The following is a 13,238-nucleotide window of genomic DNA, read 5'->3' on the forward strand; positions in this document are numbered from 1 at the left end:
CAGATAGTATGATCATATTTCTAGAGAAACCTAAAGACTCCACACACACACACAAAAAAAGTATTAGAACTGATAAAAAAAATTTTCAGTAAAGCTGCAGGATACAAAATCAACCTACAAAAATCAGTAGAATTTCTACATGTCAACAGTAAACAATCTGAAAAAGAAACCAAAATTGTAATCCCATTTACGATAGCTACAAATAAAGTAAAATACCCAGGAATAACCTGAACCAAAGAAATGAAAGATTTCTCTAATGAAAACTACAAAACATTGATGAAAGAAATTGAAGAGGACACAAAAAAATGGAAAAGATATTCCATGCTCATGGATTGGAAGAATCAATATTGTTATTAATAAAAATGTCAAAAGCAACCTAGAGGTCAATGTAATCTCCATCAAAATATCAATGATAATCTTTACAGAAATAGGAAAAAAAAAATCCTAAAATTTATATGGAACCACAAAAGTCCCAGAATAGCCAAAGCCATCCTAAGCAAAAAGAACAAAACTGGAAGAATCATATTAGCTGACTTCAAACTATACTACAGGGTTGTAGTAACCAAAACAGCATGGTACTGGAATAAAAACAGACACATAGATCAATGGAACAGAATAGAGAACCCAGAAATAAATCCACATATCTACAGTGCACTTATCTTCAACAAAGTTGCCAAAAGCACACAGTGGGGAAGGGACAATCTCTTCAATAAATGGTGCTAGGAAAACTGGATATCCATATGCAGAAGAATGAAATTAGACCTTTACCTCTTGCCATATACAAAAATCAAGTAAAAATGGATTAAAGACTTAAATCTAAGACCTGAAGCTATGAAACTACTAAAAGAAAACATTGGGAAAACACTTCAAGACATTGGTCTGGGCAAGGACTTCCTGAGTAATACCCTCAAAGCCCAGACAACCAAAGCAAACTTGGACAAATGGGAACATATCAAGCTAAAAAGCTTCTGCATCACAAAGAAAACAATCAACAAAGTGAAGAGATAACCCACAAAATGGGAGAAAATATTTGCAAACTACCTATCTGACAAGGGATCAATAATTACAACATACAAAGAGCTACAACAACTCAATAGGAAAAAATCAAATAATTTGATTTAAAAATGGACAAAGAATCTGAACAGACATTTCTCAAAAGACATACAAATGGCCAACAAGTATATGAAAAAATGCTCATCATTAGTTATCAAAGAAATACAAATCAAAACTACAATGAGATAGCATCTAGCCCCAGTTAAAATGACTTATCAAAAAGACTGGCAATAATGAATGCTGGCAAGGATGTGAAGCAAAAGTAACCCCCTTCTACACTGTTGATGGGATGTAAATTAGTACAACCACTACGGAGAACATTATGGAGGTTCCTTGAAAAACTAAAAATAAAACTATACCATATTACCTAGCAATCCCACTGCTAGTTATATGAGGTCTGTCCTGAAAGTATCCAGCCATTGTTAATATAATGAGAATGGCACTGATAATCCGGTAGCCAAGGAAAGTGGACTGGAATGCACATGCATGAACAAAGACGACTTCACTATACTAGTCAGTAGGGTGCTAAATGCCTCTGAATGAGCATGTGTACTGTGTTGACCATCACATTCAAAACGACTGAGCAAACAGAGACACAAATCTGCATCAAATTCTGTGTTAAGCCTGAACATTCCTCTGCAGAAACTATTCGTATGATCCAGAAAGCTTTCAAGGACAATGTAATGAGTGCAGTGAAAATAAAAGTGTGGCACAAATGCTTCAAAGATGGTAGAGAATCTACTCAAAGTTATCCATGTTTTGTAAAGCCTGCAGAAACCAGAACACTTGAGAATGGTGAACATGTATGGGTTAGGTTAAGCAACGCTGGGAGAACTGTGTGAGGTCCCAAAGTGCCTACTTTGAAGTGGACTGAAGCTTCATTGTCATGTACAATGTTTCTTGTGTCTTGTATGTTCTTCAGTAAGTGTCTCTATTTTTCATATTACATGGCGGGATACTTTCCCGCAGACCTCCTTTATCCAAAAGAGGGGAATTCAGTATTATCAAAAAGATATCTGCACTCCCATGATAACTGCAGCACTATTCACAATAGCCAAGATTTGGACTCAACCTAAGTGTCCTGCAGTGGCTCAGGCCTGTAATTCTAGCATTCTGAGAGGCCAAAGCAGGACTGCTTGAGCTCAGGAGTTTGAGACCAACCTGAGCAAGAGTGAGACACTGTGTCTACTAAAAATAGAAAAATTAGTCAGGTGTCATGGTATGTACCTGTAGCCCCAGCTACTCGGGAGGCTGAGGCAGGAGGATAACTTGAGCCCAGCAGCTGGAGGTTGCAGTGAGCTACAACACTGCCACTGCACTCTACCCAAGGTGAGAGTGAGACTCTGTCTCAAAAAAAAAAAAAGAAAAGAAAAGAAAAAAGAAAAAAAAGAAAGAAACTGAACCCTCCCCTTCTCACTCCCTGCTTTGTTAAAAAAAAAAAAAAAAAAAAATCAACCCAAGTGTCCATCAATGAATGAATGGACAAAGAAATTGTGGTAAATATATGCAATGGACTATTATACAGCCATAAAAATTAATGGAATTCTACCATTTGCAACAACATGAACAGATTTGGAGAACATGATGTTAATGAAATAAGCCAAGCACAGTAAGATAAATCTCATATGTTCTCACTCATATCTGGGAGCTAAATATTAAAAACAACTGATTTCATGGAGACAGAGAGTAGAATGATGGTTATCAGAGGCTGGGGAGGGGACATAAAGTGGGGATAGTTAATGGTTGCAAAAATATAGACAGAATAATATCAGTATAATAGTATAATAGTATAATAATCAAGAATAATAGTATAATAATAGTATATATAATAATAGTATTCTAGTATTATAGTATATTATAGTATTATAGTATAGTATATAGTATTATAATAATAGTATAATAATCAATAATAAGTTAAAATGTACATCAAACTAACTAAAAGAATGGAATTAGAATGTTCCTAACACAAAGAAATAGCCACGGTGACAGATACCCCAATTACTCTGATTTGATTATTAATTCACATTGTATGCCACCATCAAAACATCATATGTACCCTATAAATACATACAACTATTCTGTACCCATAATAATTAAAATTAAAAAAAAAATTAACCATGCAACTACCATACTATCCAGCAATTGTACTCTTGGGCATTTATCCCAGAGAAAAGAAAACTTATGTTCCCACAAAAACCTGTACATAAATGCTCACAGCATGGTTGTGTGGAAACAACCCATATGTCCCAAACTATGATACATCCATGCTATGGAATACTACTCAGAAACAAAACAAACAGTATACAATAACCTGGATGAATCTTCAGAGAATGATGCTAAGCTAAAAAAGACCCCAAAAAGTTTCATATTGTATGATTCCATTTATATAATATTCTTGAGATGACAAAATTATAAAAATGAAAAAAAAATGACTGGTTATCAGGTGCTAATGACGGGGGTATGGGAGTAAGAGGAAAGTGGTATGGCTATGAAAAGCTAACAGGAGAGATTCTTTTGGTGATATTAACTGTTCTATGATTTCACCGTATTAATGTCAATATCCTGGTTATGATATTTTACTACAGTTTTACAAGATGTTACCATTGGGGAAACTAGGTAAAGGGCATATGATCGCTCTCTCTATTATGTCTTAAAACTGCATGTTATACTATTATTATATACTATAATACTATCATTACAAAGTAAAAAGTTTAACTAAAAAATATACTAAGTGATAATTCTCCCCGTTTAATATATGAGGAAACGATTTCATCGAGTTTCAGTAAATTGCCCAAGGTCATGTACTACCAGCAAATCATAGAAGTGGAATTCAAATTATGCCAGACTCCCGAAAAAAGTCAGATTTACTTAACAGCATTTAGGGTATAACTATGTATCTAGTGAGTGCTGGGATTATGGATATAAAAATTTAAAAGACAATGTTCATATGTTACTATAGAGGATACAGGTGAATAGGTAATTACACTAAGAGGAATTATATATATACAAGGCCAAGTACCAGCACTGCTGACAGATAAAAAGTGAGGATGCTTGGTTAGGTGGGTGAGCGCAACCAGCAGGGAAGGGCAGCGGGTTTGCTGGTGCGGGGTGCGGCTGAGACCGAGAGGTGGGAAGGGGCAGTGTGTGGCCGGGGCCATGACGGTCAATGTCAGGGAGTGGTGCCTCATAGAAAGTGATCCCAGGGTCTTCACAGAGCTCATTAAAGGATTCGGTTGCCGAGGAGCCCAAGTAGAAGAAATATGGAGTTTAGAACCTGAGAATTTTGAAAAATTAAAGCCAGTTCATGGGTTAATTTTTCTTTTCAAGTGGCAGCCAGGAGAAGAACCAGCAGGCTCTGTGGTTCAGGACTCCAGACTTGACACAGTATTTTTTGCCAAGCAGGTAATTAATAATGCTTGTGCTACTCAAGCCATAGTAAGTGTGTTACTGAACTGTACTCATCAAAATGTCCATTTAGGAGAGACATTATCAGAGTTTAAAGAATTTTCACAAAGTTTTGATGCAGCTATGAAAGGTCTGGCACTGAGCTATTCGGATGTGATTCGACAAGTACACAACAGTTTTGCCAGACAGCAAATGTTTGAGTTTGATGCAAAAATGTCGGCAAAAGAAGATGCTCTTCACTTTGTCAGGTATGTTCCTGTTAATGGAAGACTGTATGAATTAGATGGATTAAAAGAAGGACCGACTGATTTAGGTGCATGCAATCAAGATGACTGGATCAGTGCAGTAAGGCCAGTGATAGAAAAAAGGATACAAAAGTACAGTGAAGGGGAAATTCGATTTAACTTAATGGCCATTGTGTCTGACAGAAAAATGATATATGAACAGAAAATAGCAGAGTTACAGAAAAAACTTGCTGAGGAGGAACCCATGGATACAGATCAGGGTAATAGTATGTTAAGTGCCATTCAGTCAGAACTTGCCAAAAATCAGATGCTTATTGAAGAAGAAGTACAGAAATTAAAAAGATACAAGATTGAGAATATCAGAAGGAAGCATAATTATCTGACTTTCGTTATGGAATTGTTAAAGACTTTAGCAGAACACCAGCAGTTAATAGCACTAGTAGAAAAAGCAAAAGAAAAACAGAATGCAAAGAAAGCTCAGGAATCTAAATGAAGAGGATCTTTTGGAATGTGTACACATTTCTGCTTCTGCACTTAATTTCATGGAAACCATTAAGTATAAAGAACTTTGAGCAACATTCTGATTGGCTCAGTGCACGTTTGTCAATAGTACCAGTCTGTCTTGCCTTTAATGCATGGATTCACAAACTTTTTCCCTACCTGCATCATGTGCATGTAGTGCATGTTAAATAAAAATGATATTAAGAGTAAAAAAAAAAAAAGCAGGGAAATAAGAGACTTAGATTGACCTTTTAACAAGATCACTCCAACAGGGTCCTAGAGCACTGGAAGGCACCATGAATGCAGCAGAGGTACCGATTACAAGCTTCCTCTAATAAGCCAGAAGGCGGAATGGTAAGAACAGAACTAAAACAGATGCTTTGGGAATGCAGATGACCAGCTGGATAGCTATGCCTTACTATGCCAGGAAATAAAAGAGGAAGGAAATGTGTAGTTAAGGAAGAAGAAATTAACTGCATTTTAGAGATGTTGTCTTTGAATTATCTATTGAATTTCAGGGCAGATACCTACCTAGTCAATTAAATATATGCCTCTGGAAACTCAAAAGAAAGATATTGTTAGACTAGCTATGGAAATTTTGGAATCAATAATTATAGTACATAGAAAAACTTATGGAAATAGAAGATTGCTCAGGGAGAAAATGTAGAATGAGAAGGGAAACGGTAATATGATGAACTTAATTCAAGAAAGCACTCGTTTAGAAGGAATGGTGGCTGGATATCAACCTAATTCAAAAAAAAGACAACTCTTATAAGTAATTTAGACAGAAATTCTTAAAAAGAAGTGTATTCTTTGTGTAGTAGTGGTAAAAGAGCTGTTTGTTTTACTATTAATATATGTACTTTTTTTCTTTTTTAAAGAGATACGGTCTTGCTCTGTCACCCAGGCTGCAATGCAATGGTGCAATCATAGCTCACTGCAGCCTCGAACTCTTGGGCTCAAGCAATCATCCCACCTCAGCTTCCCAAGTAGCTGGGACTACAGGCATGCACCACCACACCCATCTAGTTTTGTTTTTTGGTAGGGAAGGGGTCTCACTATATTGCCCAGGCTGGTCTCAAACAATTCGCCTGCCTCAGCCTCCCTAAGTGCTGGGATTACAAGCATGAGCCACAGCATCTGGACTTATTTTTAATTTTAGAAAGGGATCAGAATCCTGATGATCACAAGGAAATAGAATTCTCCTATGTCAATGTTTTTGGTTGTGCATTACTTGACATTCTTAATTTTTCTTTCTCACTACTGAAGACTGATTAAATCATTTTCTGAAATGATGAACTAGGAAATAGCTATTGCATATATTGTGCAATGTATTTTCTTACAGTTGTGGGCAAGCTTCACAGAAGAAATACCTTTCCAACAATTATTAAAGTTTATGTCAAATCAAAATTATCAGTGTTTGAAATGGAGAGAGGGGTATCCTTTTTGTCCTTTTTAAGATAGTGGAAGAAATTTCAAATTAAGAATGCTTTATGAGAATGGATTTTTGGAAGAATATGAAAAGAATGGTTTAAATTTGGTTTTTGAGCATCTCTGTCCCTGTGATTATACTAAGACGTTTTCTCTCTCCAGATAAAATTCAACCTATTTTGATGAGTTTTAAAAGAAAAAGTCTCCAATGTAAATTTAAAAAAATGATTCAGTGTGAAAGAACAAAAGAATAAAAAGTTCTGCTGAGAATAACAGAGATCTAGAGCACCATAAGCATACCCAAAACACGACTGAGATTTCTGTTTCTCTTTTTCCCCATCCTAATAAAAGAAGGATATTCTCCAAATAGGTATGGAGCCTTACATAATATAGCTTTATATTACACTCATGTCTTGGTATATGAATGCATTCTCTCCTTATTTGGTTGCTAAAGGAAAACCAATACGGTAATTCAAATGAAGTAATTAGCTTAATGTTCCCCCTCCCTTTTTTTTTTATGAAGATCATTTCTTGAAATGGTTTTCCCCTTTTAACATTAGTTTATTCATGTGCTTTAACTCTGAGTTTCAGGTTCCCATGACAGAACATTCAAAATGAAAGGAAAAGGTTGAGGAGTCAGAGTACAGTTGTAAGTTAGCAAAATTCATAACAGCAAACAATGGGTAGTAGACTTCTCAAAGGAAAGTAATGCACTGAGGAAAAAATAAATCCCGAACCATGATGATAACCCTTCCCATTTCTGTACACAAAGAGATAATATTTTAGTTATAATAGCTTTAATAGTTAACAATGCAAATGGGTTTAAAATGGAGGATAGATCTTTTAAATAAAAATCCTGCAATTTCATTATGGGTAAAGAAGAAGTAATTTTGCTGTCATGTAAACATAGCAAAACAAACCCATACTGAAAAAACAAGACTGAAGTGTTCTAACTTCTTTTTAAAGTAGATGAATGGAGGAGGGATTTTTAATGTGCTTATGCATATAATCATAAGGAATATGAAGATAGTCATCACAATTTTCCGTCTTGCCACATGATGATTCCATTCTTTAGATCCGCAGCTTAACTGTGCAGTCAGTAATGTCAATGTTTTCAACAATCAAATTAGGCAAGAAAGATTTCAACAGGGAAGCATTTTAGGATCCTCCTGGAAACATCATTACAAACTCTGTAAAAATTCCCCAGCAGACTAAGTGACACATATTAATCCAGAACCAAAAATATGTCAAACAGTCCCAGGTAAGTGAAGATGTAGTAGGAAATACATACTTTTTTCCTAAAATTCTAGTAATGCTATGTTAAAATATAGTAGAAACTGTTTAACATCAAAATTTCAGGCACAACCAAATTCCTCTTTCCCTAAGAAATAACCCCTCCAACAGACAGTAAAAAAATAGTCTCATATATGGTTAGACAACATGATGGGGATTCTTTCTACATACAAATAATATTAATATTACAAAGCTCTTATTCTATACATGAATGAGCATAGTCAGTTAACTGAAAGAAAAATAAAATCTCTGACTAAGCAAACCACAGGTAATGAGAAGTGACTGGCAATTTGTTTCAGAACCAAAAATGCATCAAGTTTCATAACAATATTCCTGTTGAAAATTCTCTATTCAATCTAAAGCAGCACATCCTGCCTTTCCTGTTATTGCATTATTTTTCCGCTTTAAACTCTAAATAATGCCTTCAGAACAGAGCCTGAAGATTCCTTCCTCTTGGTCAGCAGCTGTGTGGCAATGTCAGATTCCAAGCACAGAGCCTGTGTTCTATCCAAGAATCATTATGCCAGAGGAAACACATTCACAAATAAAACTTCTAGGCTCCATTCACTTCCCTGAATGCCAGAGAAGACCATCAATATGAGAAGACCGGAGGGAGGCGGCAGGTTTCCCTTGGGAAAATAAAACATATTGACTTACCTTCTCTGCATACTTGAACTTAACATAGAACCAGCTTGACTTGATCATTTTCCACCTCCGGCCCTCAGAGGAAAAGAGGGTGGGAAAAAACGAAAAAGAGGAAAAACAAAAAACCGACAAGATAGTGCTGGAGAAAAAGCAGTGTGTCAGCAAAGGCTTCTTTCAGATGCTGAGTTTTCCAAAGGATGACATGTATTCAAAGAGAGGAGGGACAAAAGGAATTAAAAAAAAAGGAAAATGTACTATTTCAAACCTGGCCTCCTTCCCCTTTATGTTCCTGCACACCTTCCCTTAGCGCCTAAAACACTGTGTGTGATCTTCCTCCGGAAACTGCACTCCAGGACTGCCTTGCCAAGCTGCCTGCCGCTCCCTCCCTCTCGCTCCCTCTGTGTTTCTCTCTTGGCTGGCTGACAAGAGAATTCCTCAAATGGACTTCAGCTGCCTTCATCACAAATGGCACATGTCAGTAATGGCAGGAGGCAAGCCCTGGCCCTGGTACTCTCCCAGAAGGACAGCCTTCTCCTCCCACCCCTTCTCCCACAGGATGAATAATAAATTCCAGCACTCCCCTCAGGACACAGATTAACACCTGGTCAAACATTATTCTGACAAGAGCCTGTGTGGAGGGAAAGGACTGTGCCATGGCTTTAACCCCGTGATCTCCAAAACAAGATCAGGAGGTGACCTTTCTCTACTCCTACAGAAGATTACAACACTAAAAACAGACCAGTCTCTTTAGCAAAAAGTGAATAGGAATCCATTTTAAATTCTCCAGCTGAAACAACATCTTCCAACCTCTTGTAGCCAGAGAAAGAGAAACTGAGACAGCTGTCTCTTGTTATGCCCTTTTACTTGTTCTTGTTGCCAAAACAGCTCCTAGTATTCAGCTGCAGAAACTAATGGCTTGGCAAAATGATTGACAGTTTATAAATACATTTTTTTCAGAAATGTAAAGAGTATTTTTATTTTTGTTGTAGTACTACTAATTCATTAAACTTCTCAAGATTTCAAGAAAAATTGTAAAATAGCATCAGCATCCATTGCACGAGATGCAAGAAATAAGGGGAAGGGGGTGAAATCTAGGAGCACGGCTTTAGCAAACGTGAATGTGAGGCACCTGAGCGCTACTACACTAAGGGTGATATGCTAGAGATATCCAGGCACATGAGAAACAGTGATTCTCAAAATATTTAATAAGATGATGGCACATCTCTCCTCCCTGTTTCCCGCATCTCTATTGCCAAGTGAAATATTCATCAAACCCAAAATAATCATCCATAGGATGCTGTAAACTGTCCCCTTGTAAAGAGGGTGTGCAAAGCAGATGAGTTTGAATGTATGTTATCAGCCTCCATCTTCCAAAGTGGTTTGAAAAAAAGTATGAAATAGTGTGAAATATTTTACTTTGTGCCTACTCTTATTCCCAAGGCTGAATGGAGCATTAAAGCTAACAGGCAGCCTTTATTGCACTCAGATGGGTCAAAGTACAATGGGGGCTTATGTCTCTTTCTCCCTGCAAAGGTCCAGGGGCATGTATGGCCCACTGTTTCATTTCCCTGCCTCTAAGTCACATAAGCACCAAAAATGTGGACCTATAAACCTTTCATCTGAGGCACATCATGCTCTCTCCTCAGCCAACGTGTTTGAAGGCATAACATTTGCTACAACCTAAAAGTGTCATTCATTAAATGTCTTTATGGAAAAGGAATATGCTTCCATTTTTGAAGTTGCTATTACATACCATCAGGCTGAGTAGCAGCTTTGTTTTAGCACTTGAGATTTTAGAAGTGACAATCGCTGATAGGCCCTCCTGAAAAACCCTATCCCTACATCAAGTCAGTCACAATAATTATAAACTTCCCTGTAATAATTCTGAAGTATTTCCCTCTACACCCAACCTAACAGTGTACTATTATTTCAGCAGAGCAGCTACACAAGCGCACAGTAAAACTTCATGTTGAGATTGACAGCAACGGTATCAAACTCATTCCCTAAGACCCGTGTACAATAAAGGATCTCAGTGGATTCTAATTCAAAGTAGTAACTAACTGAGGATACAGATCACATAGGAGGTAAAATAAATAAATAAATAAATAAAATAAAGAATATATGGAATTCACACCAAAAAAAGACTTCCCTCTAATTTCTCTGAGAACAATGGCTCTATTCTTACTGGCCCCTCAATTCCCTGAAATCTTTCCAGCAGCCAGGTGTTCTTGTTCAGAATACACGTATGTTTCTCCATCATATTCCCTCATCCTTTAGATTGGAACTGAGCTATCACTTCCTCCAAGAAGTCTTCCTTATCCTCATCAACAAGTCTGGGTTAGGTGCATCTACAGCATACTGATCTTCTCCCTTTCTTAGCACGTACAATACACTGTTACTGCTGCCTATTTACTTTTCTGCATCTCCCTCTGAAATGGACATCTCTTGATAGCAAGTCTCCAATCTGCTTCAATCATGGTGACAGCTTGCCACTTGGCATGGTGCCTGGACACAGGTGATGCTTATTTAGTATTTGCTGGATGGCTCAATAGATGAAGAAGGAAAAGTTAGGTCACATAGCAAGAATGGAAACAAGATAATGCATGTGAGGTCCTTAGCACATATTCTCTAATGCAACTAAGTTCTCAATAAATATTTACTATCATTGTAGCCTTGAGGAAAGTGGGGACAGTTTAGAACTACCAACAAAAGGACAGAAAAAGCAAATCAGTAAATGCACTGATGGACAACACTGAAAAAGCCATCAGATGTTAAAGCCCATTGATCTGTAATAACAGCAGTCCACACATAGTTTTGATACTCCCAAGAGGAACAGAGTCTCAAGAAAGCAGATGACTGACACATTGCTGAGAGAAAATGGGCAGGACAAGAGCTTCAAGGAACTGAGGGTGCTGATGGGATTACATAGGTAACTCAAGCTGGATAAGGAAAGGAGGAGGCCAGAGGGGCTCATGGTCTGAGAGAGTAGTGAGGTGTCCACGGTTTCACAGGAAAGATGGGGTATGGAGGGGAAAGGTGACAGGGTGACAACTGACCACCAATTGTACTTGGAGACATGACAATAAAATATATCAAGTCTTCAGGACAGATTATGGAAGAGTGGGGGTTTTTTGAATGTCAGTTCATTTCCTTGTGATTTTTCCCCCTTTGTCATAAATCCATAAGCTCACAGAGAAGGAAAAAAGTAAGACAATGAAAGATGTCAAAAAGACACCTTTTTGGGTAGTCAAATAGATTCATTCATAGGTTTCGTGAATATTCTACCTGGGGAGGGACTTCAAAAGTTCATGAAAACCAGTATTATAACCTCTCACATGAGGACCCCTTCCAAGTAAAAACAAATAGTTAACTCCCCATTCGATAACATACTGAATTTTAGCAGTCATTCATTGATTAAGGAAACACAAAATGTAAGAATTTAGTAATGCTTTTTAATGAATTAATATGTCTTTATCCATTTCTTCAACAAACACCTAAAAATAGTACGTACTCAAAAGGGTAGTGACCTATTCGGTGTCCAGAAACAGGCTTCGAATTGACCTGAATCAAACACCATGGTGATGAAAGTAAATCCTAGAGAGGTAAAGTGACTTCACCGAGGACTATGACTGAGCTGGGTCTATAAGCTTTTCTGACTTCATCATGCCACCGCATATAAGAGTCTCTCTGAGAAGAATGGTAAGACTAAAATTGTGTTATACATTTCAGGTAATATAACATGATTGTGGAACAGTGGGAATTAATAAGAGCATATAAATTCTGTTAGAGTCAAAGAGAGAAGAGGGAGAGGTTCTACTCATTTTATCCCCCAAATATCTAATATTTGCATAAGTATAGGATATTAGTTTGGGAGAGAGGGAAGGGAGAAGATGAAGCTTAATTTAGGAGGTAGATTATTGGCTGTATTTTGTTTAAAGCATCTTTAAATAGAAGAAGGACAAGCATTAGTGGAGGCAATGAGAAAAGGCTAGTTCACAGGAGAGAGTACAATGTATCCGGCAGTGGTTACATGTAAAAGTTTTGGAGATAGAAGGGCTGGGTTCTAATCCCAGCCATGCCAAATGCTGGGTATAATTGCAAACTAATCACTTCTCTCTTTCAACCTCATATTCCCCCATCTGTAAACTTAGAGTAATCAAACCTATTTTAAAATGAGGATTCCTGTGAGAATTAAATAGGCTCACAGCTGTAAAGCAGTTAACAGAGCTCCAGGCTCACAATTGAGCTTGATAAAAGGTAAAGGCAGTGTCACCCATCACGATCTCCTAACCTCTGTTTAGTAGCTACAGTCAGCTGAAGACACTATAGAAATATCACTTCTTAAGACTCCCAGTCAGAAATTCTACCTGCTATGATAGATCCTTAATCATCCTCTGATTACATTCAAAACCTAACATGCCACCAGGAAGGGAGGAAGAGGACCAGAGAAAACACCTGAAGTCTACCCAGTTCCTTGGAGGGCATAACTGGTGAAAGACGCTACAGCTTGTGAGCTGCAAGTCTGTCATCTCCTCCAAGAGGGGTGTGTTCTCTAATAAAGTCTGACTGCTATTTTATCCTTAATGTTTTCTGGAGAATTCGAAGTTCACAAACACACACACACAGAGATATAACAAACTAGCAATTGAGCCCTTTTAATAACTC

The 13,238-nt window shown here is 37.3% G+C and overlaps 1 protein-coding gene and 1 pseudogene across 5 annotated transcripts in view; one reads left to right on the forward strand and one right to left on the reverse strand.

The window, feature by feature from the left end:
- AUTS2 (activator of transcription and developmental regulator AUTS2) overlaps positions 1-13,238 on the reverse strand; it is a 1,139,956-nt gene that overhangs the window by 779,233 nt on the left and 347,485 nt on the right. The gene's annotated exons all lie outside the window — the stretch shown is intronic.
- LOC138394265 (ubiquitin carboxyl-terminal hydrolase isozyme L5 pseudogene) lies at positions 4,210-5,251 on the forward strand (annotated as a pseudogene).

This window comes from Eulemur rufifrons, chromosome 14 (genome assembly GCF_041146395.1).
Source record: "Eulemur rufifrons isolate Redbay chromosome 14, OSU_ERuf_1, whole genome shotgun sequence".
Taxonomy (NCBI): Eukaryota; Metazoa; Chordata; class Mammalia; order Primates; family Lemuridae; genus Eulemur; species Eulemur rufifrons.